This window comes from Psammomys obesus, unplaced genomic scaffold (assembly GCF_907164565.1).
Source record: "Psammomys obesus unplaced genomic scaffold, mPsaObe1.curated_primary_1811, whole genome shotgun sequence".
Classification (NCBI taxonomy): Eukaryota; Metazoa; Chordata; class Mammalia; order Rodentia; family Muridae; genus Psammomys; species Psammomys obesus.
The window spans coordinates 330,016-353,045 of NW_026589447.1; the positions used below are offsets into that span (position 1 = coordinate 330,016).

The following is a 23,030-nucleotide window of genomic DNA, read 5'->3' on the forward strand; positions in this document are numbered from 1 at the left end:
TTGGGTAGATCTTTAACTTGTGATCCTCCTGCCTCAGCTTCCTAGATAATTAGTATAAAAGATCTGTGTCAATTTCATCTGAACAGTAAAGCATAAGGAAGGGATTAGTGGGCAGAAGCTAGAGAGAACAACATGAGGACAAAGGGCAGAAAAGAAAGAAAGAATATAGGATGTTTGGGAGCAGTCTGAAGACTTTCTCTAACTAAAGGGAACAATCCTGAAGGTGATGATGGAAAGGGTAGGTTGAGACTCCATTGTAAAGACTCATATAATTCTTATCCTACACTGTAAAGTGATGTTTTCCAGACTTCACTTACTGTATTTTCCCTTTACAGTTTGATGTCTTGCCTTTGGAGTCATGAACTTTTGATATATTTTATTTATATTAACATTAAGGTGTAACTATTAAAATAATAAAATACAGGCATTGCTGTGCCCCAATATACACTGACATCTTTTAGAAAGCTAATGCTGAGTGCAGGACTAAAGAGAATAAGTGGAGAGTAACAGAGGAGATTACATTAAAAGCCATTGAAACACTCAGAGATGACAAAATTCTAAAGTGAAAAAAAGCCTTATTGGCAAGGGTGGAGAAAGGAAGGGATTTTAGAAGAGATTTAGGATAGGACTTACAGTTAATTAGAGGAAGGTAGGGATATTTATAACTAGCATCTGGATTTGGTGACTAATTAAGAAGGGTGGAAGATTACAGAAGAAGTGACCTGGCTTTCCAGGACTCTCTCATACAAGTGATGACACTGTTACTAAAGCAGAGAAAAGATCAGAAGTTCGTTTGTGAGAAAAGGTGTGTTTTTCTGTCCATTTTGTTGTTATTGTTGCTGTTGTTAATTTCAATTGATTTCCAATTAAAAATTGACTATATTCTCACTGTAACAGGCAAAACAATCCAAAGAGACAAAATGATCAAGTTAATATTCTTTTTCCTTCCTTGTACATACAGTGAGACATTTAAAAGACATAGTATGATAAATATCTCCCACAGCTATCATTTCAATGTAAAAAAGAGACAACCACAGAAACTGGGAAAATATGCAAATAACCGAGGTGCCTAACTCAGTTGGGTTAGACTTCCGTAAGTGTCTCCAAGAAGGGCTTCTACAGGCCCACTGATTTTTTTTTTTAGCTACTTTTAACTCCTCGCTAACAATTTATAAAGATAAAGAGAAAGTTCAGCAAAGCAGCAGCTTGAGAAACACATTCCGTACTCTGTGTGTTTCTGCTTATTTGTCCTGATTCAGCCACTAGAAATTCAGAAGATTATTAAAATCTACCCATCATGGTGGCACATGCCTGCAATTCCAGCACTCAGGAAGCAAGGGCAAGAGGATTTTTGCAAGCTCCAGGCAGCCTACTTTATATAATAAGTCATTTTCGCAAACATAAATAAATAAATAAATAAATAAATAATAAAAGAAAGAAAAATTGGCCAGCATGTTCCTGTTTGCAAAGTAATAATCATCATAATTGCCATTATCATCATCTTGATATCTCCCTGTTGACAACCTCCTACTGTCCGATTGTAACACTGAGAGACCGATACATGTGGTTTTTTGCATAGTACTTATGAGTGTATAGATACATACATAAAAAGTATGTGATTTTGATAATGGGCATTCTCTTTTTTAAATGATTTGCTTTATTTTTATTTATGTCCTGTGTATGGGTGATGTGCATGTCAGTGCAGGTGGCCACAGAGGCCTGAGGCATGGCATCTGTGCAGGAGGTACGGGCAACTAGTAGTGAGCTGAGAACCGAACTGGACTCCTCTGCAAAAGCAGTAACAGATATTTTCTTATAAAAATGAGGCTATTTATTTTATGCACACAAGCAAAGTAACTTGCAACTTGATTTCCTCAGCTTACCCTATTGCAGTGGATGTACACTAAGGTCATGATATGCCAAGCTAATCCCACACTGTGGGATACAATTTTTGTTTGTTTTGCCTACTTTTTGTTCAAACCAGTTTTATTACATTTTAAGTGACTTTCATACAAATGACATATATTTGGTTTGTGATTTGTTTTTAAATTTTGTCTACCAAGCTCTGGATTTTAACTGGGCGGTTTGCATTTTAGGTCATCATATGAGTGTCCCTTAAGGTTGCTGTGATGAGAGCCGTAAAATGATATTTATCATGTCACAGTTCTGGAGTGGGGAGTTGTTGGTAGAACCATGTTCCACCCAGAACCTCCAAAGGAGGATCTTTCTTCGCCTGGTCCTGCTTCTAGAGGGGTAGGCCCCGGTATTTCATGGCTTGCAGCAGCTGAATTCCAGTGTCTGTCCTGTCTTCACGGGACTGTCTTTGCCCTGTGCCAGTCTTCTTGTGGTGCTCTCCTGTCCCTACGCATTTCTTCAGATGTTCACATCCTCACGAGGAAATCAGTTTGGATAGACTTAGGACTCACCCGAATGGCTTTATTACATCTTTTTATTTTGAGATTAAAAAGAATTTGTCTGTGGGGGTGTTTTGCATGCACACACATGTACATACATGTGTGTGTACATCTCACGTGGGCCTGCGGTCAAGGACAGGTCAGAATTGAATATCAGCTACCCTGGAACTGGATGGTTGTGAACCACCGTGCCAGGGCTGGGAACTGAACCTGGGTTCTCTGCAAAAGCAGAAAGTGCTATTAATCGCAGAGCCATTTCTCCAGCCCTCTAATGCCTTCATTGTTACTTGAAAACATCGGTAAAGGTTCTGAGGTTCAGGACTTCAATGTACAGTTTTGAAGAACACAGACTCACAATGGTAACTGTCAGTATGCTAAGCCTGGAGTCTGATATTTTAGTGCTCATTTCCTGTTGGTTTCTTTTGTTTCTCTCTTTCTCCGTCCTTATCTTTCTGTGGATTTTTAGTATCATTTTTTTGACACAGGGCCTTACTATGTAACCCAGGCTGGTGTCAAACTTGAGATCCTTCTGCATCTGCCCCCCAAGTGCTGGGATTCCAGGCATGCATCACTACATCTAGCCTATTTATGGTATTATTAACTTTTAATTTAAAATGAATTATTGTTGTGTGTATGTGACAGTGATGGGGTGGTGCTGCGATGGTTCACGGAAGCCACAGCACAGAAGTGGAAGGGAGAGGACAGCTCTCTCCAGAGGCTAGAGGTGGTGGTCAGATGTCATGTTCATTCTCCACTCTGTTCCGTCAGACAAGCACTCACACAACCTAGAGCTAGGCCAGCGGCCACCAGGCCCCAGCTACCCTGCTTCCAGCACGTCCAGCACTGGGGTTACAGGCATGTTCAGACTGGCCTTTTACAAAGGTGGCTGATTTGAACTCATATCCTTGCACTTGTGTAACGATTGCTTTTACCCACAGAGCCATTTCCTGGGCCCTTAGGGTCCCTCAGTTCTTATCTGTCGTTCTTTATCTGTTCTGAGACACTCTCCAGAACATCATATTACATTTAGTCATCAGATTTCCTTGGTGCCTCTGGATTGTGACCATTTCTCACACTTTTATTTTTAAAGCCTTGACGTTTTTGGTGACTACTTGTCAGCTGTTTTGTAAAATAATGGGATCACTGTGAGCCATTTGTCAGGATTAAACTGAGGTATGGACTTGGGGAAGGCTACAGAGGTAGAAAAAAAATTTCTCCATGTCATGTCAAGGATACCTACTTTCAAAATGGCCTACCACTGTCAGTATTATCTTTATAACCTGGCCAAGGTAGTGTTTGACAGACTGTATTGTCTTCACAATAAAGTTACTCTTCCTCTCCTTTCTATACTAAACTCTTGGAAGTCAGTATGTACACTGTGAAGGAATATCAAAGTGAAGGAATAGAGTTACACTTTACTTCTTTACAGGAAGAGTGCCTATAGCTATTAGAATAGAACACTGGTCTCTTCTTATACATGTATGTGTGTATGAATGTACTGGTCTGTCTGCCATTTGTCTGTTCAATGTAACAGTCATTTACGTATGACAGCATGGACTCCTTGGGTATGTATTTCATACTGTGGGTTATAAGTTAGCATCTCTTTATTTTCTTGCAGATTGTTTGGCAGTGGAAGCTCTTGTAGCTCTTATCACCTACCCTTATTATTTTGTGAAGGTGCAGTTTCTTGATTTGGGCACAGTTCTAAGTATGTCGTGTGTTCTGCTGTGTTCTGGTAGTTCATTTACTTCTGCATTTGAAGAACATTCTACTTTGTCTGCAGAGCTTCAGATGAGAAATGTATGCTCACTCAGACTGGGATTCTCCATAAGTGATGCATTTTTCTCTTTGAGTCACTTTAAGAATTTTTCTTTGTCTTTTTCTTTTGTTTTATGAAGATTCATTGTGATATGACTTGGAATGTATTTCTCTGTAATAAAACCTTTAAGAAGATTTTTTTTTTTTTGAGCTGAGCACAGTGGCACACGCCTTTGATTCCAGCACTCGGGGAAGCAGAAGTAGGCAGATCTCTGTGAGTTTAAGGCCAGCCTGGTCTACAAAGTGAGTCCAGGACAGCCAAGGATACACAGAGAAACCATGTTTTGAAAAGTCAAACACACACGCGCAAATAAAAATATTTTTGTTTGTTTTTTGGAGACAGGGTTTCTCTTTTTCCTTGTCTGTTCTGGATTCACTTTGTAGACCAGGCTGGCCTCAAACTCAGAGAGATCCACCTGCCTCTGCCTCCCAAAGTGCTGGATTTATAGGTATGTGCCAGCTGCATTCAGCTATTTAAGAATATTTTTACCTATTTATTTATTATTTGGGGATAGAATTTCACTATGTAGCCCTAGCTGGCCTGAAACTCACAAATATCTCACAAATAGGAATGTACCACCATGCCATCCCTAGATTTATTCATTTTTTATTTTATGTGAACCAGTGTTCTGCCCATGAATATATCTTTGCACCACATGCATGCCTGCGGTCAATAGCGGTCAGAAGAGGGCATAAGATGCTCTGGAACTAGAATTACAGATTGTTGTGAGCCACCATGTAGGTGCTAAAATCAAACTCAGGTCCTTCGCAAGAGTAGCAAGTGCTCTTTAACCACAGAGCCAGCTTTCCAGCCCTTGTAATTGCCTTAGGAAAGATACTTTGGTTCACTTGTTTTATATATGTGTGGATGTGTCTATGTGAGTGTGGGTGCATGTTTGCAGACAAGCATTCAGTGTGTGCCCATGGAAGCCAGCAGAGGGCATTGATGCTTTCCTCTATCACTGCATATTTCTTTGAGGCAGGGTCTCTCCTTGAACCTAGGCCTTGCATTTTGTCAGCTAGGCTGGAATCCAGCAAGCCCAGCAACATTCCTGCCTCTCGCTGCCTCAGAGCTGGTATTACAGGCATGCACACAATGCCTGGCTAGTTATATGGGTGCCAGGATCCAAATTCCAGTTCTCGTGACTGTGCAGCTTGCACTCCTACCAGCTGACCCATGTCTCCAGCCTCTCTTTGTGGTTTCTGTTTTTGAGACAGGGTCTCATGGAATCCGTTGTGGCTTCAAACTCACTATGAAGCTAAGGATGACTTTGAACTCCTGATCCTGTTGCCTTCACCTCCTGAGTTCTGGGGTATACACCACCATCACCAGTTATGCAATGATGGGGATCAAATCCATGCTACCCTGTGTGCTAGAGGAGCAGTTTATCAATGGAACCACATCTGCAGACTAATAACTGGTGCTCTAATAGTTGTGTACGCTATTATATGTGCAGATACCAGTTTAAAAATAAAATCTCCAAGAGAAAGGATATTTATTGCAACAGTATTGTCTGTTACTGGGTAAACTTGAAACAAATTATAAATAATGTGTTATTAATTTGGGCATTTCCTCAATGATGCAGGCTGAGTTAATAATATTCTTCAATTTATAGTATATTGTTATTCACCTTAAGTTTCCCGTGGTCACAGACATATTTGCACATGCCCGCTTAAGGTGCTCTGGGAGAATTTTCATAGTCTATGAGGGATATGTGTATGTATTTTAAACTTTAGTGGATATTACCAGATGATTTTTCTAAAAGATTACAGAAGCTCATGTTTCTATCAACGGTGTCCAAAAGTGCCTCTTCCCATGAATCTTCACCAGTATTGGATATTCTCATTTTCATTAATTTTGTGAGAAACACCACATTATTGTTTTATATGTATTTCCTTAGTAGAACAGATTTTCACATTTTTGGCAACTTGACTTTCTTCTGTAAATTGCCTTCTTTAGAACCAAATCATGAACATACTGAGTTTATGGTAAGGGATGTGCATGAAAATCGTAGGCTTGGCACACCTGATTTGCCCAAGAAAAGAAGCTGCTGTGAGGTTTGGGGCCAGGGAAATCATGGCTGCTAAAGAGGTTAAGGCACTTAAAGAGAAGGAGAGAAAGCACTTCATAATGTGATAGAAATGGAAGCCTCAATGGTAAAAAGGGTTAATTCATTTGATATCCTGAGTGCAAACATCCTTGCTTTTCTAGTCTGTTGCTTAAACACGTCAAACTGGATACTGACTATATTAACTATATTAACACATATAAACATAGTTGTTTCCCTAGGTGTGGTATTATAAATTCTGGCAATAAACCAGGTCTGATTTATTATATGACTATCCTCTGTGATCATATGATGGCTAACATTTTAAGTTATCATTGAGCAACCCCAAGAAAGTGACAATGAAGCTACTGCAATAATTTGCATACAGTCAGTGTGAATCCACTGTTTCAACTAAAGAATGTGTAGCCACTGTAGGAAGTGCCAGTTGCAGGTGAGTTCATTGTAAAATAACTGTTCTTCTTTTTCTTGTTGGTTCTGATATTACAAGCATTCCACAACAGACTGGTAAAAGGTAAACCATGCAAAATGTTAATTTGTCTTTGATAAAACTTCTCAAGGCTTGTTAAAAAAAAAAAAAAAAAGGAAAGGGGAGACAGGTAGAGGGTGCTTTGCTAAAAGAGCTCTGGAGCATACACTATTTACCCAAACAGAAAGCAAACCAGGGCCAGGCATTGTGTTACCTAGCCATGCTTCCAGGCGAGCTTCTTTTGATGATTAAGAACAACGTGATGGAGTCTGACTCCCCTCTCCACAAGGGGAGTAGGTGGGGAAAACAAACTCTGGTCTTCTGGAAGAGCAGCCACTGCTCTTAACTGCTGAGCCATCTCTCCAGCCTAGGCCTAATTTTTAAATTAAAATTTAAAAAAATCAGAGAACTGTTTGGGGACTCCTCAGGGGGGAGAATACAAGGTGTTTCTTCCTGGGAGAGAGGAGGAGGAGAGAGTCATGGGGGTGACAATGACACGTTTACAGTGACTACTTATTATAGACACAGATAAAACTGTCAACACAAGAAAGAAAAAATGTGGTACGTTAGTTTTGGTGCTATGTTTGGAACTCATGATGGGAGACATCAGCAAAACAGCACAGATGAATAGTGCAGATTCAGGTAGCTCTTTTAAGCAAGGTATTAATTCTACTGCCCCCTCTAGTTCTCTGGGAAAGAAGCAAGAGTATTAAGGCTCTGTCTAATAAGGGAGAGAAAGGGTATGAGCGATGAAATTAGCCTCTGTTTAAAAATCTTCTGTGTGCTTGAAACTCACTAAAGTCCTCACTAGCAAAGACTATGTGGGCTCCAAAAACTTGGCACATATTGTAAGTGCTCAATAAATGTCTGAATTTAAACTGTTAAATTACTCATTTAGTCTCTGCAATAACCCTATGAGGTAAGTATTTTTACCCATATTTTGCAGATTAGAACCCAGAGACTCAGAGTTCATTATCTTCCTTCTGATTTACAGGAATGTGCGTAAATAGCTTATCCTCATGGGAGAGGATAATCCAGGTCTTGGGGTGAGAGATGAGGGAGATGAGGCAGTGGGGAAGAAAGCAGTTCTTTCTCCTCATTATCATGCTTTAGAGTAGCTTCCGGGATTTGGAACTTGATATTTGCAGCTGGATCATTCTTTGTACCAAGGGCTATCTTAGCCCGTGAGTGATGTTGAACAGTAGCATCTCAGGATGTCTCTAAGATGCCCATGCCCATGTTTTGACAACCAAAATGTCTCCGCACATTGCCAGGGGTTGAAATCTCCCCTGATTGGGAACTACTGCCTTAGACACTGACAGGACAGGAACAAGACTGCCCAGAAGCCTTCCTTACCTTCTAAGGGAGTGTCTGTTCTCCAGTTTTTACCTCCAGTCAGTGCTCATCAGCTTGATGTCGGTACAAATTGACCTTGGCCAATTCTAAGTCAGCCCTTTTCCTGTGTCCTCCATTTTCTTCTTACTCTATTAAAAAGTTGTATTTTCCTAGCAAGTGTGCTAATGCACACTTGTAATGCCAGCACTTGGAACATTGAGATAGGTGGATCGTGAGTTCAAGGCTAGCCTGGGCCACATAATGAGTTTGAAGCCAGTTTGGGTTACATATGGACCCCTCCTGAAACAAATGAATAAACTAACAAGCAAAAAATCCTAAGATATTTTGCCCTTTCTCAGGTGTCCCTCCAACCCCAATGTCTACCCTAACCCTTTCTCATACATTGCTCACAGCTGTCTTGGTGTGAAGACAGAGCTTCATGAGGTCTGGAGCTGAAGCCATTTCATACATTTCAATTTTCTGGTAAAATCCAGGCCTCTTCTGCTCCTAAACTTTAACCTAGGCCCTGAGGCTGACTTGCTCTGTCCCCACATCTCTGCTTCCTTGTCATGGGTCTTTTCTGTCTTAAGGAGATGACAATCATATTTGTGGAATTTTGAAAAACAGACTGCAGCCATGTCATCTGCAGCCCAGCCTCTTGCCTTACCTCTACCCTAGTGCTTCTCAAGCAAACACGGATCACAGTACCTTGGAAGAGAAGTTGCCAGACTGAGAATCCCCCCTCCCAAAATACACACCGCCAAAAACTCAGCGTGTTCTATTACATCTGAATATAAGTGTGTCCCAATTGCTACAAATACATTTGGTAAAAATGCATACAGCGTTAATCTGAATTTCAAACTTAGCTGAGTGTTCTGCATTTTATCTGGCAATCCTGCTAGAGACCTTATCAGAAAACTGCTGCATCCTGGCCAGAGAAATTCCTACTTGGTAGGTCTGGATGGGGCCTAAAAGTTTGTTTATGCTGGTATGGGGATCACACTATTGATAGCCAGTGGCATATAGGATAAACTGAGAAAGATAAGGAAGGGCGTTGTTTCCCACGAAGCATCAAAGTTGAAGAGAAGAAAGTTGCTAGCAGAGGCTTGAAGCAGAGGCTTGTTTTTCAAGTACTGATTCCCCCACCCCGCCCCGTCAGGAATCCATTTGTAAAGTTGTGTGAATTTTCCTGTTCTTAGAGTATTTGTAGCACCGAGATTGAGGCCCTTGCTATGCACATGCTGGACAAGCACATTTCCCAGAACAGTAGTTCCTAACCCAGGTTGTAAATTTTAATGTATAACCATAGTAGGCTAGCTATTCCAGAACTACAGATTTTAAACACAGATACAAAATACTGTGAGAGCTGCTTTAGGAAGTGGTTTAGGATTTATCAAAGGCTAGTGTTCCTCATCATTTACTTGTGATTAAGTCAGGAGAACGTCTCAGTTTATAATCTAAAGGGTTCCTAAGGGCTATGAGATTTTCTTTCTTTAGCCTCCTTCCGCTCCACCCCATTTCCTTCCATCTGTCTTTCCTTCAGCATTTTTGCTAATTACAAAAATAAAAGATGCTCATTAGATTTCAAGCAGGCATTGTAGCAAGTTACGCTTCGAAAGAGAACTCCTCTGTAATGCCAGCCCTGAGAATAACTCTGTTGACTGCTGCATATTTATATGAAGTCTTTGCATAATCCCAAAATGTATGGTTTTATTTATTTTATTAAATAAAAATTTGAGCATACTGAACATACTGTTCTGATTTTTTAAAATTACTATAGAATTTGGACATCTTCCAATACCAGTACATATGGATCTAATTTTTTTAAAGATTTGTTTTTTTAAAATTTGTATGTGTATGTGTAAGTGCCTGAATGTATGTCTGTGTACCAGGTGTGTATCTTGTGCCTGTAGAGACAGGAGAGAGTATCAGACTCCCTCCGGAACTCGAATTACATGCAGTTGTAAATGTCCACATGGGTACACGGAACCAAACTCTGGTCCTAACTGTTGAGCCATATCTCTAGCCCAGACCTAATTTTTAAATTAATTTTTTTTTAATCAAGAGACTGAGCTGCCATGGGTTATGTCTGTGCAGGGTTTCTAGGTTATCTCCATGCATGAATGGTTCTTGATTGGAGTATCAGTCTCAAAAAAGACCTCTGTGCCCAGACTTTTTGATTCTGTTGTTCTCCTTGTTGAGCTCCTGTCCCCTCCAGGTCTTTCTATCTCCTTCTTCTTTCATAAGATCCCCTGCACTCTGCCCAAAGTTTGGTTATGAGTCTCGGCATCTGCTTTGAGACCTTGCTGGGTAGATTCTTTCAAAGGCCCTCTGTGGTAGGCAAAAGGGTTCCCTAGTAAGGGGAACAGGGACTGTCTCTGACATGAACTCAGTGGCTGGCTCTTTGATCAGCAACCCCTGAGGGGGAAGCATCCTTACCAGGCCACAGAGGAAAACAATGTAGCCAGTCCTGATGAGACCTGATAGGTTAGGGTCAGAGGGAAGGGGAGGAAGACCTCCCCTATCAGTGGACTAGGAGAGGGGCATGGGCGGGATTGGGAGGGGACCAGAGAGGGGGATATAGCTGGGATACCCTGCCTTAGCTTTCTGACTACTGGAATTAAAGGTACTTGCCCTTGCACTTACTCAACTAGCTAATATATTTTATCTTTCTTCCCCTAACCCCCATCTTTGTTTTTGAGACATGGTCTCACTATGTAGCCCTGATTTTCCTGGAACTCACCTTGTTGACCAGGCTGGCCCGTAACTAACCAAGATCCACTGGCTGGCCTCTGTTTCCTGAGCGCTGGGGTCAAAAGCATGTACCACCACAGTGTTGAGGACAGAACCCTGTGGCCCCTGTTGGCTAGGTAAGCTCTATAACACTAAGCCACAATCCCAATCTTTTTTTGGTCTTTTCTCTTTTGCAACTTGTTTACTGAAGTAGCTGGACAATTTGACCCAGACAGTCTCCAAGTCTGGATTTGTTGTTTCACCATTTTCTAGAATACCATATTTTCTGTACTGCATTTTCTTTAAATATTTTTAAATTTTATTATTATTGTGTGTGTACATGATGCATATGTGTGAGCATACAGCCACATGGCACTTGTGGAGGTCAGAGAACAACTCTTTGGAATCAGTTCTCTCCTCCTACTTTTACATGGCTTCTGGGGATCAAACTGAGGTCACTAGACTTACATTGTGAGCATCTTTACTCACTGAACGATTTTGCCAGTTCTGTACTATATTTTCTTTGTTGTTATAAGACAAGGTCTCTACCAGCACTTGGGGAGGCAGAGGCAGGTGGATCTTTGTCAGTTTGAGAACATCCAAAGATACACAGAGAAAACCTGCCTTGAAAAACCAACAACAACAAAAGAGAGAGAGAGAAGAACATAAAAAGAAGACAGTGGAACAAAATAAGCCTTGTGTAGAAGAAGAAATACCATGTTTTGTTTGTGGATCCTAGAACCCTTTATGGAGAATATATGTGCGTATTTATATATATCTTCCTCTCTCCGTAATATCTCCTTGCTATGAGTTATTAGGGAAAACATTTTACATGTGCACAAAAGCAGGATGGAGACTAGAGGAACAGAGAAAATCAATGGGAAAGGATAAAGCACAAGGAGTCTAGGAGGACGAAATGAGAGAGGGTGAATATTTGGTCAAAGCACGTAGGATAGTTGAAATAAATTATCTATATGAAACACAATATTACACACAATGAATGCACACCCAGAAAAATGAAAACAGAGATGGTGTGGTAGTTAATGTTTGCAATTCTAGTACTTGGGAGGCTGAGGTAGGAGGATCAACACAGGTCTGCTGAGGCCTTCCTGGGCCATATGTTAAGTTCCAGGACAGTCTAGGCAATAGAATAATCCTGTTCTCAATAAAATTAAATTAAATTAAAATGTTAAAATGGCAGAATAGTAAAGGCTACAGGAAAGTTTTCCTGAAACAACTCAGAACAAATACTTAAAACAACATATTTACAAAAGCAGCTGTATACCAGAGAAATGACCAATACTAGGATATATCACAGTAAAAGTATTCTATTTTTATTTTTTATTTTATTTTATTTTTGGTTTTTTAAGACAGGGCTTCTCTGTATATAGCCTTGGCTGTCCTGGAACTCACTCTGTAGACTAGGCTAGTCTCAAACCCAGAGATCCTCCTGCCTCTGCCTAAAGTGTTAGATTTTTAGTGGGAGATTTTCTATCTAGGCAAGGATAACAAATGAAAGAAAAATAGCCAGTTATCACATCCATATACTTTATACTGGAAGAAAAGAAAACAATGTATTCGTGATAAGTAGGAAAAAGAATGTAACACGAGCAGCCAAAATTCAGTGGAAAAGAGATGGAAGGGGTAATTGGGTACAAAATGTGTGAAAATACATTCCATACACACATGAGATTACCAAAGAATTAAAAGAAATTATGACTGACTCAGAAGTTTTAAAAGGCAACAATTTTTATTTGTAGCCAAAGTGTTATGAGCTGAGTTGCATCCTCTTACCAAATAAAAAAAAGTTCACATGTTGAATCTTAAGCCCTGATACCTCAAAATGAGAGAATCTCTCAAGGCAAGGCCTTTCAACTTGGTGTTCCCTCTCCATGCAGTCTGTAAGAGGAGGGAGGTGGAGCTTAGTCAGGTAGCACTTGCCTGGCATTTGCTAGGCCTTAGGTTACATCCTCAGTTCTGTGAAAATATTTTTTAAATTTAATGAAATTAATTTATTTATTACAATTTGTTCACTTTGTATCCCTCCTGTAGCTCCCTCCCTCATCTCCTCCCAATCCCACCCTCCATCCGTCTTCTCCCTTTATGCCCTTTCCTAAGTACCCTGAGCAGAGGTGATTGTTACACAGAAAGACACCAAAGGCCTGCCATGGCAGCCTATAGTTGAAATTCCAAGGCTAGCCTGAGCTACACAGCCATGTCCACCCTTAAACAATAAACAGACAAAAGATAGCAGGGGAAAGGTTATGTGACAACAGAGCAAGAAAGGTAGCCTCTGCCAACCAAGGATAGATGTTTCAGAAAAATCAAACCTGCCATCACTTGGCCTTAGGCTTCTAGCCTTTAGGACTGTGAACTACATCTCTGCTGTTTCTGTCATCCAGTGTCTGGTGTTCTTTATGCCATCCCTAGCTAAGTAACATTCAAGGACAGAGTCTCCACGCTTGTCAACGTGCACTCACTCCGGAAAAAATGCTCTTGCGATCCCTTCATAGGCAATCTGCTACAGAACAAATTCTCGAAGAATAAAAACAGCCAGAAAAATATTGACAAAGGGACCGTTTGGGAGCATTATGTAAACTAAATGTATAAACGCACATAGATCCAGGTAGACCTGCGAGTCAATGAAGGAAGGCTGTCGGTATGAAGATGCAGTTTGCAATAAGTGCCAGTGGAGTACAGGTGCAGAGAGGGTGCAAACAGTTTCTTTGCTTTTGCCGTCCTGTTAGCCATGGAAGCATTAACATTCTGCTCTGAGACAGTTGTGTATGGCATGGCATCTAAAGCTAGTGCATAATACTATGATAATTTAAGCCTATTGTTTTCTGCACTTGTGGGTTCTCAAGGATGAAATAAAGGAGATTCAGAGGTGAGACAGCGGAGAAAACCCCTGAAGACCTGACTGTGAAAAAAACAAAACAAAACAAAGCAAAACAAAACAAAACAACACATCAATATCTCCTGTCCTGTTTTTCCTTAAAAGGTCTGAAACGCTGATCAACTCAATAGCTGTGAGTATTGCTGCTAACATCCAGACAGACAGTGGCCTTGAGCTATCATTTCCCACAAAAGAGAAACTGGGCCTTTTTAGAGACGTGATTTCAGGTCTATGCCAGGAAATGTATAAAATGGACCTGAAACATCAATTTAGTTCAATTCCTGAGTTCATGATGACTATTTCTGTTTTTCTTTTGTTTTTTATTGCTGGTATTTTAGAATGGAAAAAAAAAAAACAAATAACTATTTTGAAAAAAGTAGAGAAAAGGCAAACATTTACATTGCTTTCCTTTAACAAAGTATACCTTTGTCCAACCAAATAATAAGAGAGGAGATGTTTTTCTTTATTCTAGAAAATAAATGAGGAATAATAGAATTGAAATGTCACTGTTGTACAAACCTTAATGAATAAATGGATCTAGGCTTTAAGCAACAAGTGCCTACTAATACCACAGAGAAACAGAAAACAGCGTGTGCCTTCTTCTAAGAGAGTACAAAATCCATCTATGAACTGGTCTTATCCAAAACCTCCTACCCGAGCCTGATCAAATCAGCTATAATATAAAGAAAAAAAGTGCAAGTCAGGCAAACAACGGGAACATGGAGGCAGGAGGATAGTTCAGGGTTATTCTCAGCTATTTAGAGAGTTGGCAGCCAACCTGGGCTGCATGAGACCCTGTTTTTTTGGTGTTTTTTTTGGTTTTTGTTTTTGTTTTTTTTTGCAACAGGGTTTCCCTGTGTAGCCTTAGCTGTCCTGGACTAACTTTCTAGACCAGGCTGGCCTCAAACTCACAGAGATTCGCTTGCCTCTGCCTCACCAAGTGCTGGGATTACAGGTGTGTGCCACAGTGCACAACTCTCTATTTTTCTTTTTCCTCTTAATGTTTTTTTGGGGGTGGTGGTGGTGGTGTTGAATAGGATTGGAGACATAGTCTCAGTTTCTCAAGTGCTGAGATATTCTTTGTCTTGCTCCCCCCCCTCCAAGTCCTCTTTATCACTTCATTCTTTTCCTTTTGGGTTTATACAACTCCCCTCTTTTCTATTTTACATTTTGAGTTTATTTGTTTTTTCTGGCATACAATTCATTCCTATTTTCTCTTATTTACAATTCTTTCCTTGACCCTGTTACCTCATGCTTTAGTTTTCCAGGTCCTGGCTTCTTCCACATCTTCTATCTTTTTCTTTGTCTATTTTGGACTTGCTTTGAGATGGCAGGTTATAGTTTTCATGTCTCATAATCGAGTGTTTCCTCTATGTTGTCAATTGTCAAAGTGAATATTCATCACCATCTTCTTTTCTTCTTCTAGTAAATGCTGTTGCTCATTTTTCACCTGACTTTATAAAGTTATGTTTATTTATTTTGATCTTTTGAGACAGGGCCTTTCTATGAAGCCCAGGCTGGCCTTGACCTTGCAATTCTCTCCTGCATGCTGAATTAGAGGCTCCTGCCGTTACATCTTCGTTAAAAACCAGTTCAAAGGATTGGAGGTTAGGGTCACAATAGGTTTTCCGTTTTCATGGCGTCTAGCTCCCTCTTCTGTTGCTTTTGTGTAGTTCTCACAAATTCGAGTTCCTTTCTCAGAGACCTGTCTGCTCTCCTCTTCCACTGTCCTTCGGGCCTCTTGCTGTACTGCTGAATGTGGATTCTGTTTCTAGCAGTGTCTTCTGCTCCTGGCTGGTTAGTGTGGAGAGCTTGTGGGGGCCACACTGCCACAGACATGGATTTTGGGGGGGAACTCTTTAGGTCTCACTTGCTACTCGACTATGCAAAATCCTCCTCTCTTTCAGCTTTGCTTTGTTACAGGCTCATTGCTTCCCAGTGTTTCCTTTCACACACAGCTAATATCAAACATCTACTTTACAGCTACAGGCCGTTTGTACCCTTCCACGGATTTGGGCTTAATCATTTTGTAACTAGCTTTGTGACAGTTTTTGTCCATGGGCTTGGAGTCTCTCTCTGTCTCTCTCTCTCTCTGGTTTTTCCAGACAAAGTTTCTCTGTGTGGCCCTGGCTGTCCTGGACTCTCTCTGTAGACCAGGCTGGCCTCAAATTTACAGAGATCTGCCTGCCTCTGCCTCTCTGGACTACAGGTCTGTACCACCAAGACCAGAGGGTTTGGGAGTTTTCTATAGCAGATTTCCTGTTTTGGTTGTTGCATGTTTCAGAAAGTGCCTCTTTATGGAACCCAGGCTAGCCAATTCTTTATGCTTCTGCCTCTGTCTTGTCAGTGCTGTGATTACAGGCATGCACCCACAACCGTGCCTGGCTTTGCTTTCTGTTTTTTTTTTTTTTTTTTTTTTTAAGTTAGTAAAGAGTGAAAATGTGTTGAAAACTAAGCCACCTCCATAAACCTGCCAAGAACAATCCTATCAATTTTTAACTGAAATATTATATTTATAAGTTTTACACATTTAAAAAGAAACTTTTAAAGCCAGGTGTAGTAGCTCATGCTTATTATCCCAGCAACTGTGAGATAAAGGCAAGGAGGATCAGGAGTTTAAGGTTATCCTCAGCTACACAGTGTTTAAGACTATCCTAGGTTATGCAATATCCTCTCTCTCACTCTCTCTATGCATATATGAAAAAAAAAAAAACCTGAGCATGGTAGCACACACCTGTAATCTCAACACTTAGTGGTTGGAAGCAGGAAGATCAGAAGTTCAAGGTAATCTTCAACCACATAGCCAGTTCTAGGCCATTCTGAGCTGCATAGCAAGAAGCTGTCTTTAAAAAAAAAGCAGAGTAGCACTTGGTGGGACTTTCACTTCAGCACTCAGGAGGCAGAGGCAGTTGGATATTTGTGGCTATTTAAGATATTTAAGGCTAGCCTGATCTAGTAGCAATTTCCAGCCTCCTCCCTGGAAAAAAAGTAGGAGCTGGAAAAAACGGCCCATTTCAGGAGAGACAGCTGTCTTAACTCTTTTCTGCTTAGCTCAGTTCTAGGGTATCTGACTCCCTCTTCTGGTCATTGTAGGTACTGCATGTACGTAGTACACCCGCATCGTGCAGGCAGGCAAACAACAACAAACACTTGAAAAGAAGAAGTTTGGTTAGGTATCAGTCTCTCCAAGGCCCCCAAGGTCCACTTTTTGTGTGTCTTCTTTCTTCTTCTTCTTCTTCTTCCTCTTCTTCTTCCTCTTCCTCTTCTTCTCCTTCTCCTCCTCCTTCTCCTCCTCCTTCCCCTTCCCCTCCCCCTCCCCCCTCTTCCTCCTCTTCCTCCTTTGTTGCTCTCCCTGTGGAGCTCCTGTCCCCTCCAGGTCTTTCTATCTCCCCCTTCTTTCATAAGATTCCCTGCAGTCTGCCCAAAGTTTGGCTATGAGACTCAGTCTCTGCTTTGATACCTGGATCAGTGCAGTCTTTCAGAGGCCCTCTGTGGTAGGCTCCTGTCCTGTTCCCTGTCTTCTATATAATATAGTAATATAATAATGCAGAGACTGATACCCAACCAAGACCATGCATGGAGAAGACCTTAAACCCCGGCTCAGATGTAGCCCATAGACTCAGTATCCAAGTGGTGTCCTTAGTAAGGGGAGCAAGGGCTGTCTCTGGCATAAACTCATTGGCAGGCTCTCTGATCGCCTCCCCCTAGGAGGTGCAGCCTTGCTAGGCCACAGAGGAAGACAATGTAGCCAGTCCTGATAAGAACTTATGGGCCTGATAGAAGGGAAGGAGGTCCTCCCCTATCAGTGGACTAGGGGAGGGGCAAAGAGGGAGAAGAAGGAGGAAGGGGGCCACATCCAGGATACAAAGTGAATAAACTATAAGAAATAATTAATAAAAATTTTAAAAATAGCAAAAAAAAAGAAATTTGACTTCATACTTTAGACATTTCTGTACAGTTTTAATTTGTAATGTTTTAGGGATTATTCTTGCAACCAATCTCCCTCTTTCTCTCACATGCATCTCATCTTCATTTTTTTTTAATTTGAGAGTTTCAGATATGTATACAATATGTTTTGATCAAATCTATCTTCCAGTTCTTCCAGGTCCTCCCTACCAGGTCTCCCTCTGGAGTTCATGTACTGTTCATACATTGTGAGGCTATATCCCTAAAAATAACCAACCAACCAAACAAACAAAAACCTGACTCTTCCTTGCCCAGCAGCCCTCAACTGCCAATAGCTCCTCAGTTAGGGGTGGGGCCTTATAAATGCCTCCTCTGTCCATGCTGGAATTTTGATCATCTTGATCTTGTGCATGCGGCCATAACAACTGAGAGGACATGGATGTCCAGAAAACACTATTCATAGCGATCCCCTGACTCTTACAGTCTTTCTGCCCTGGCTTCTCTTTTGCACATTTGTTTGTTTTTTGAGACAGGGTTTCTCTGTGTAGCCTTGGCTGTCCTGGAACTAGCTCTGTAGATCAGGCTGACGCCAAACTCACAGAAACTCCTTTGCCTCCTGAGCGCTGGGATTAAAGGCACACTCCACCAATGCCTGCCTGCTTGTTTCTTTTTAAATGAAGTTTTGGATTGCCTTTTGTATTTTTGTTTGTTTGTTTGAGGAAAAAGATGAATCATCAATGTTTTCTGGATATGTATAAGTTCTTTTTCGGAGCTCTAAACATTCAGTCTCAGGCCTTGTACATGGTTCTACTTAGCCTATCCATTGGTTGACATCTATTTCATTCCTTTTTTCTTCATTTAGTTTTGAGATGGGGTTTCACTAGGCCATTGGCTGGCTTGGAACTCACTATGTAGCCAAGGCAGTCTTCTTGCCTCAGCACCTCGAGGCTTGTAGATCTGAATCACCATTCCCGTCCTGACTCCATTTTATTTAATTCTTACGATGTATTCTTGCGGGTTGTTTTCCAAGCCTGTCTCATAGCTGTCACCCTGAATGTTTTGGTCACTGGAAATATGAATTAAGTTTGCATTTTTTATTCCCTGTATATTTTTCTTTCAGGTATTGACCCTGGCTTTGTAAGAGTACATCTTGAAGTAACTATTCAGAAAGAGTAGATGCTTCTTGTGTCTTTTAAAAAAATATTTATTTTTATTTATTATGTATATAATGTTCTGCCTTCATGTACACCTGTACGCCAGAAGAGGGCACCAAATTTCATAGATGGTTGTGAGCCACCATGTGGTTGCTGGGAATTGAACTCAGGACCTCTTGAAGAGCAAACAAGTGTTCTTAACCACCAAACCATCTCTCCAGCCAGCCTCTTGTGTCTTTACATTTTAGAAAAAAAAAAAAAACTTTTATACACAACTTGATTCATAATTTGGTTGGGTTTTAAATTCGAAGTTCAAGTTGTAGTACAAAGAAATTTGTGCCCCCTCCCTTGTTTTGTTTTTCGAGACAGGGTTTCTCTGTAGCCTTGGCTATCCTGGACTTGCTTTGTAGACCAACCTGGCCTCAAACTCACAGCAATCTGCCTGCCTCTGCCACGCAGAGTGTTGGTATTACAGGCTTGTGCCAGCGGTTCTCTTTTTAAATTAGTTTTTATTAATAAGTTTTGTTTCTTGATATTGTCACACTTGTGTATAATACATTGTGGTTACTCTTGCCCATCCTCTCTTATATCCTTCCTACCTCTGCCATCTCTGCCCTCCTTAAAAATCTCTCTCCCATATTTACTAGTTTTTTGTTTTGTTTTGTGTCCTACAGAGTTTAACTAGGGCTGTTTACGTGACTCAGGCTTTGGAACTAACCTCAGAGTATGGTGGACTCACCACTGTGTATACAAGTGGATTCTATGCCTCCCCCTCTCTCTATTAGTTGCCAAAAGATCAACTGTAGGTGGTAGGGACTTACCAGTCTCTTGCCCTTCCATAACTGGCTGATAGGAAGGCTCAACTTGGATGGGCCCAGAGTCAGTAGGTATAGCTGCTGTGAATTTGTGATTTCCATGGCTAGGAAAGGCATAGAAGATGACATTTCTTAGTCCTTCTCCCTATCTTCTGGGGTTTTCTTTTAATCATTATTATCATTGTCATCATCATTATCATCATTGTTGTCGTTGTCATCATCATCATCATGTGTCTGCTTGAGGCATGTGTTTGCCTGTATTGCATGCCACATACATGGAGGTAACTGACAACTTTGTGGGGTTGGTTTTCTATTTTCACCTTCATAAGAGTTCTGAGGATCAAACTCAGGTCACCAGGCTTACAGGGCAAGCTCCCTTACCCACAGAACCATCTAGCTGGCCCTGTGGTTTCCTTTCGTGGGTTCTTAATCTTGTTTAAATAATTTAAAATGGACCCAGAAGGAAGCTTGAGGACAATTTTACTAATGTTTGAAAGCAAAATAACAGATCAGGCAAAATGTAAATCTTAGCAGCTTCCAGGTAGAGGGGTTTCAGAAAGGAGAGTGTTACATCTTTTGAGTTAGGATCCAGGAAATACAGCATGTTAGAGCGTTCTTAAGCTTTTGGCCAGTACCCAGAAGAAATAGAAAGTATGAAAATGAAAAGTTGGGCTTCTTTATAGTTAGAAATCAAAAAGGCAGGAAGGTTTAGCAATGCTGCATGACAGAAACTCTATAAGCAACTACATCAAGGGAATTGCTTCTGGGAAATATCATTAAGGAGGATAATTATTCCTCTCATTTCCCTAGCTTGTCTTCAGGTGAATGAGCTTTCCTGTTGGCCAGATGATGGATAGGACCCTCTAGATTAACTTTTAAGGGAGGAGGCAATGGCATATTATGTTTTAATATTTGGAGCAGAGACAAAACTTAGATTCCATTTTTTTTTTAAACAGCAAGAAGTAGCTTTCCCTTGATGGGCCTCAATAGAGGTATGGTATTTTAAGTCCTAAGAAGGGACAATTGTGAGTTATCTTTTTCTGTTGTTACAAAGGAAACAGGAAGTGGAGTCGAAAGCATCATGAGTGGTCCATCTTCAATGGCTTCTCAGTCTGCTAATCTGCTAATCCCTATAATAGACTTCCACACCAAGAGTTTTGATGAAAAAAAGTCATTTAAGGGATGGGCTGAAATTGGGACACAGAGGGCTTAGGAGCTGTGGTTCTCAATCTGCCTAATGCTGTGACCCTTTAATACACATCTCATGTTATGCTGATCCCTAACCATAAAATTACTTTTTGTTGCTACTTTGTAGCTGTAATTTTGCTACTGTTATGAATCATGATGTAAATATCTGTGTTTTCTGATGGCCTTAGGTGAACCCTGTGAAAGGGTCATTTGACCCTCATGAAAAAGTCCTACCCCAAAGGGTTTGTGATCCATAGGTTGAGAGCCAATGGCTTAGAGTCTCCACTTTTGCTGACTTTTAGGCCTTAGAGGGTAATCAAGGCGTTATATTGTAGCAGGACCATTAGATTGAAAGAGATAAAATTAAGACAGCAGTTGAGTACACAAGGTCCAAATATTAATAGTGTAACTATCAAGATTATAATAGAAATAGCCAATTACCACCATGAAAATGTAGATCTCCAGTTCCAAAGTTCTTCCAGGTGCTGAGTGTCTACACTGGAGTTTTGGTCATACTCATACAGCTTCTGAGCAGCTGTGTAAAAGGAGTAGAAAGATAGCAAGAGGCCAGACCACAAACTAGAGCCCCCAAACACTGCTGGCTTTTCTGGTCTGTGGCCAGTACAAAACCACTGCTATTTTTGGCTCCTGGCCAAGGACAAGAATTGTATTGCTTGTTTCTGAGGTTCCTGGATGAAACCTTCTGTTTTCATAAGCATAGCTTTTCCCTGGGCATGCAAAAGCATCCTAGCACTAGCACAGAGTAGAGATGACTTGGGACCCACGGTCATGTCGATGAAATAAACAGAACAGATATTGTGCTTACTAGGTCTGTGGTAAAGGTAATGGTGCTATTAACACTTTCATCTTGCCTCCTAACTGCATGTGACCTGGAGAAAGGAGTGCTAGAGTAGACAGGCAGAATATTAAAGTGCCCTCCTCAGCCCTTGCAGGAGAGTTGACCCTGTGGTCAGGAGAGTGAGAGAGCTGTCTCTGCCCTTCATAGGCTGCAACACTTTGGAGAGTGGGCCCTGACTTTGACTGGGCATCACAGTAAAGCTGGTTCTGGTCACGTGGGTGCCGTTGACCCATTCCAAGGGCATGGGAGCAGAAGAGCTGAGCCTGCCTCTAGCCCACCTTTGCATTGGGTGAGCTAGCTGGGGCAGTGCTGGAGAGCTCATCCTGGTGGTGTAGGTGTGGGAGAGCTATCAGCTAGCTGACCAGCTCAGCTACCACCCAGGCCCAGATCCAGGGCTTTGAGTTGGCTCACACCAACATGTACCCATCTATGAACTGCTGGAGCATGTGAAAGAGCCAGTCTTGCTGATCCAAAGCTGCAGGATCTCCACGACACAGGGCAACAACAAGATATCTGAGAGGGGTCCCTATGAGGATCCACTATTAATGGTGTAGCCGAAGCCAGAGGTACCAGACCACTGCTATGAACATGTGCAAATGAAGAAGTGAGGACAAAAGTGACACACTGTGACATGCTAAAGCTTCCTCTCTGTTTTCTATGCTTTGTTTTGTTTTGTTATTTTCTTTCGGAGGGAGGTTGCAAGGGCAAAGGTTGGATATGGAGGGATGGGGAGATGAGTGCATGAAGTAAAACTCACGAAGAATCAATGAAAAGGTAGAAGAAAAAATATTAAACGTGGCATGTTATAACGTAGCTTCCTTGAGTTCATCACTCATGATGAGGTGAGACTTTTTATTGATATTAACTATTTTTGACTCACCTACACTCCTGTTGGTAATGCACCATCCATTCCTCTTTAAGTAATTCCAATAAACTCACTGTTTCACCAAGTTGGACTTCAGTGAAATTGTTGTGCCGGTCTGTGATTGGTGCCCTGTATGAGGTGAATAGACATCTGGTCATGTTTACCTAGGAGAAGTGATGCAACTGTTCAGAATAATTTTTTTCTCACAGTTTAAAAATATTCTACCATCCAGCTTTGCTAATGAGAATTTTGATCTTTGTTTCTTCTTTTTTGTTGTACTGAGGGTTGAATCCAGGGCCTTGGACACACACCAGGCATGATTTCTACTACTGAGCCATATTACCCAGTCCCTAACTTTGTTTCTTTAGGGGTGACCAACTTTTTCCTTTCTGAAAGTAGTTACAGTTTTTACTTCCTGATTTGTAGAACTTTTTTGCTTTCTTTTAAACAACTCTTTAAATTATCTCTATCTATCTATCTATCTATCTATCTATCTATCTATCTATCTATCT

General features: G+C 41.0%; 1 protein-coding gene across 1 annotated transcript in view; it reads left to right on the forward strand.

Moving 5' to 3' along the window:
• Positions 1-23,030, forward strand: part of Snx12 (sorting nexin 12) — a 126,412-nt gene that overhangs the window by 86,459 nt on the left and 16,923 nt on the right. The window lies entirely within an intron of this gene.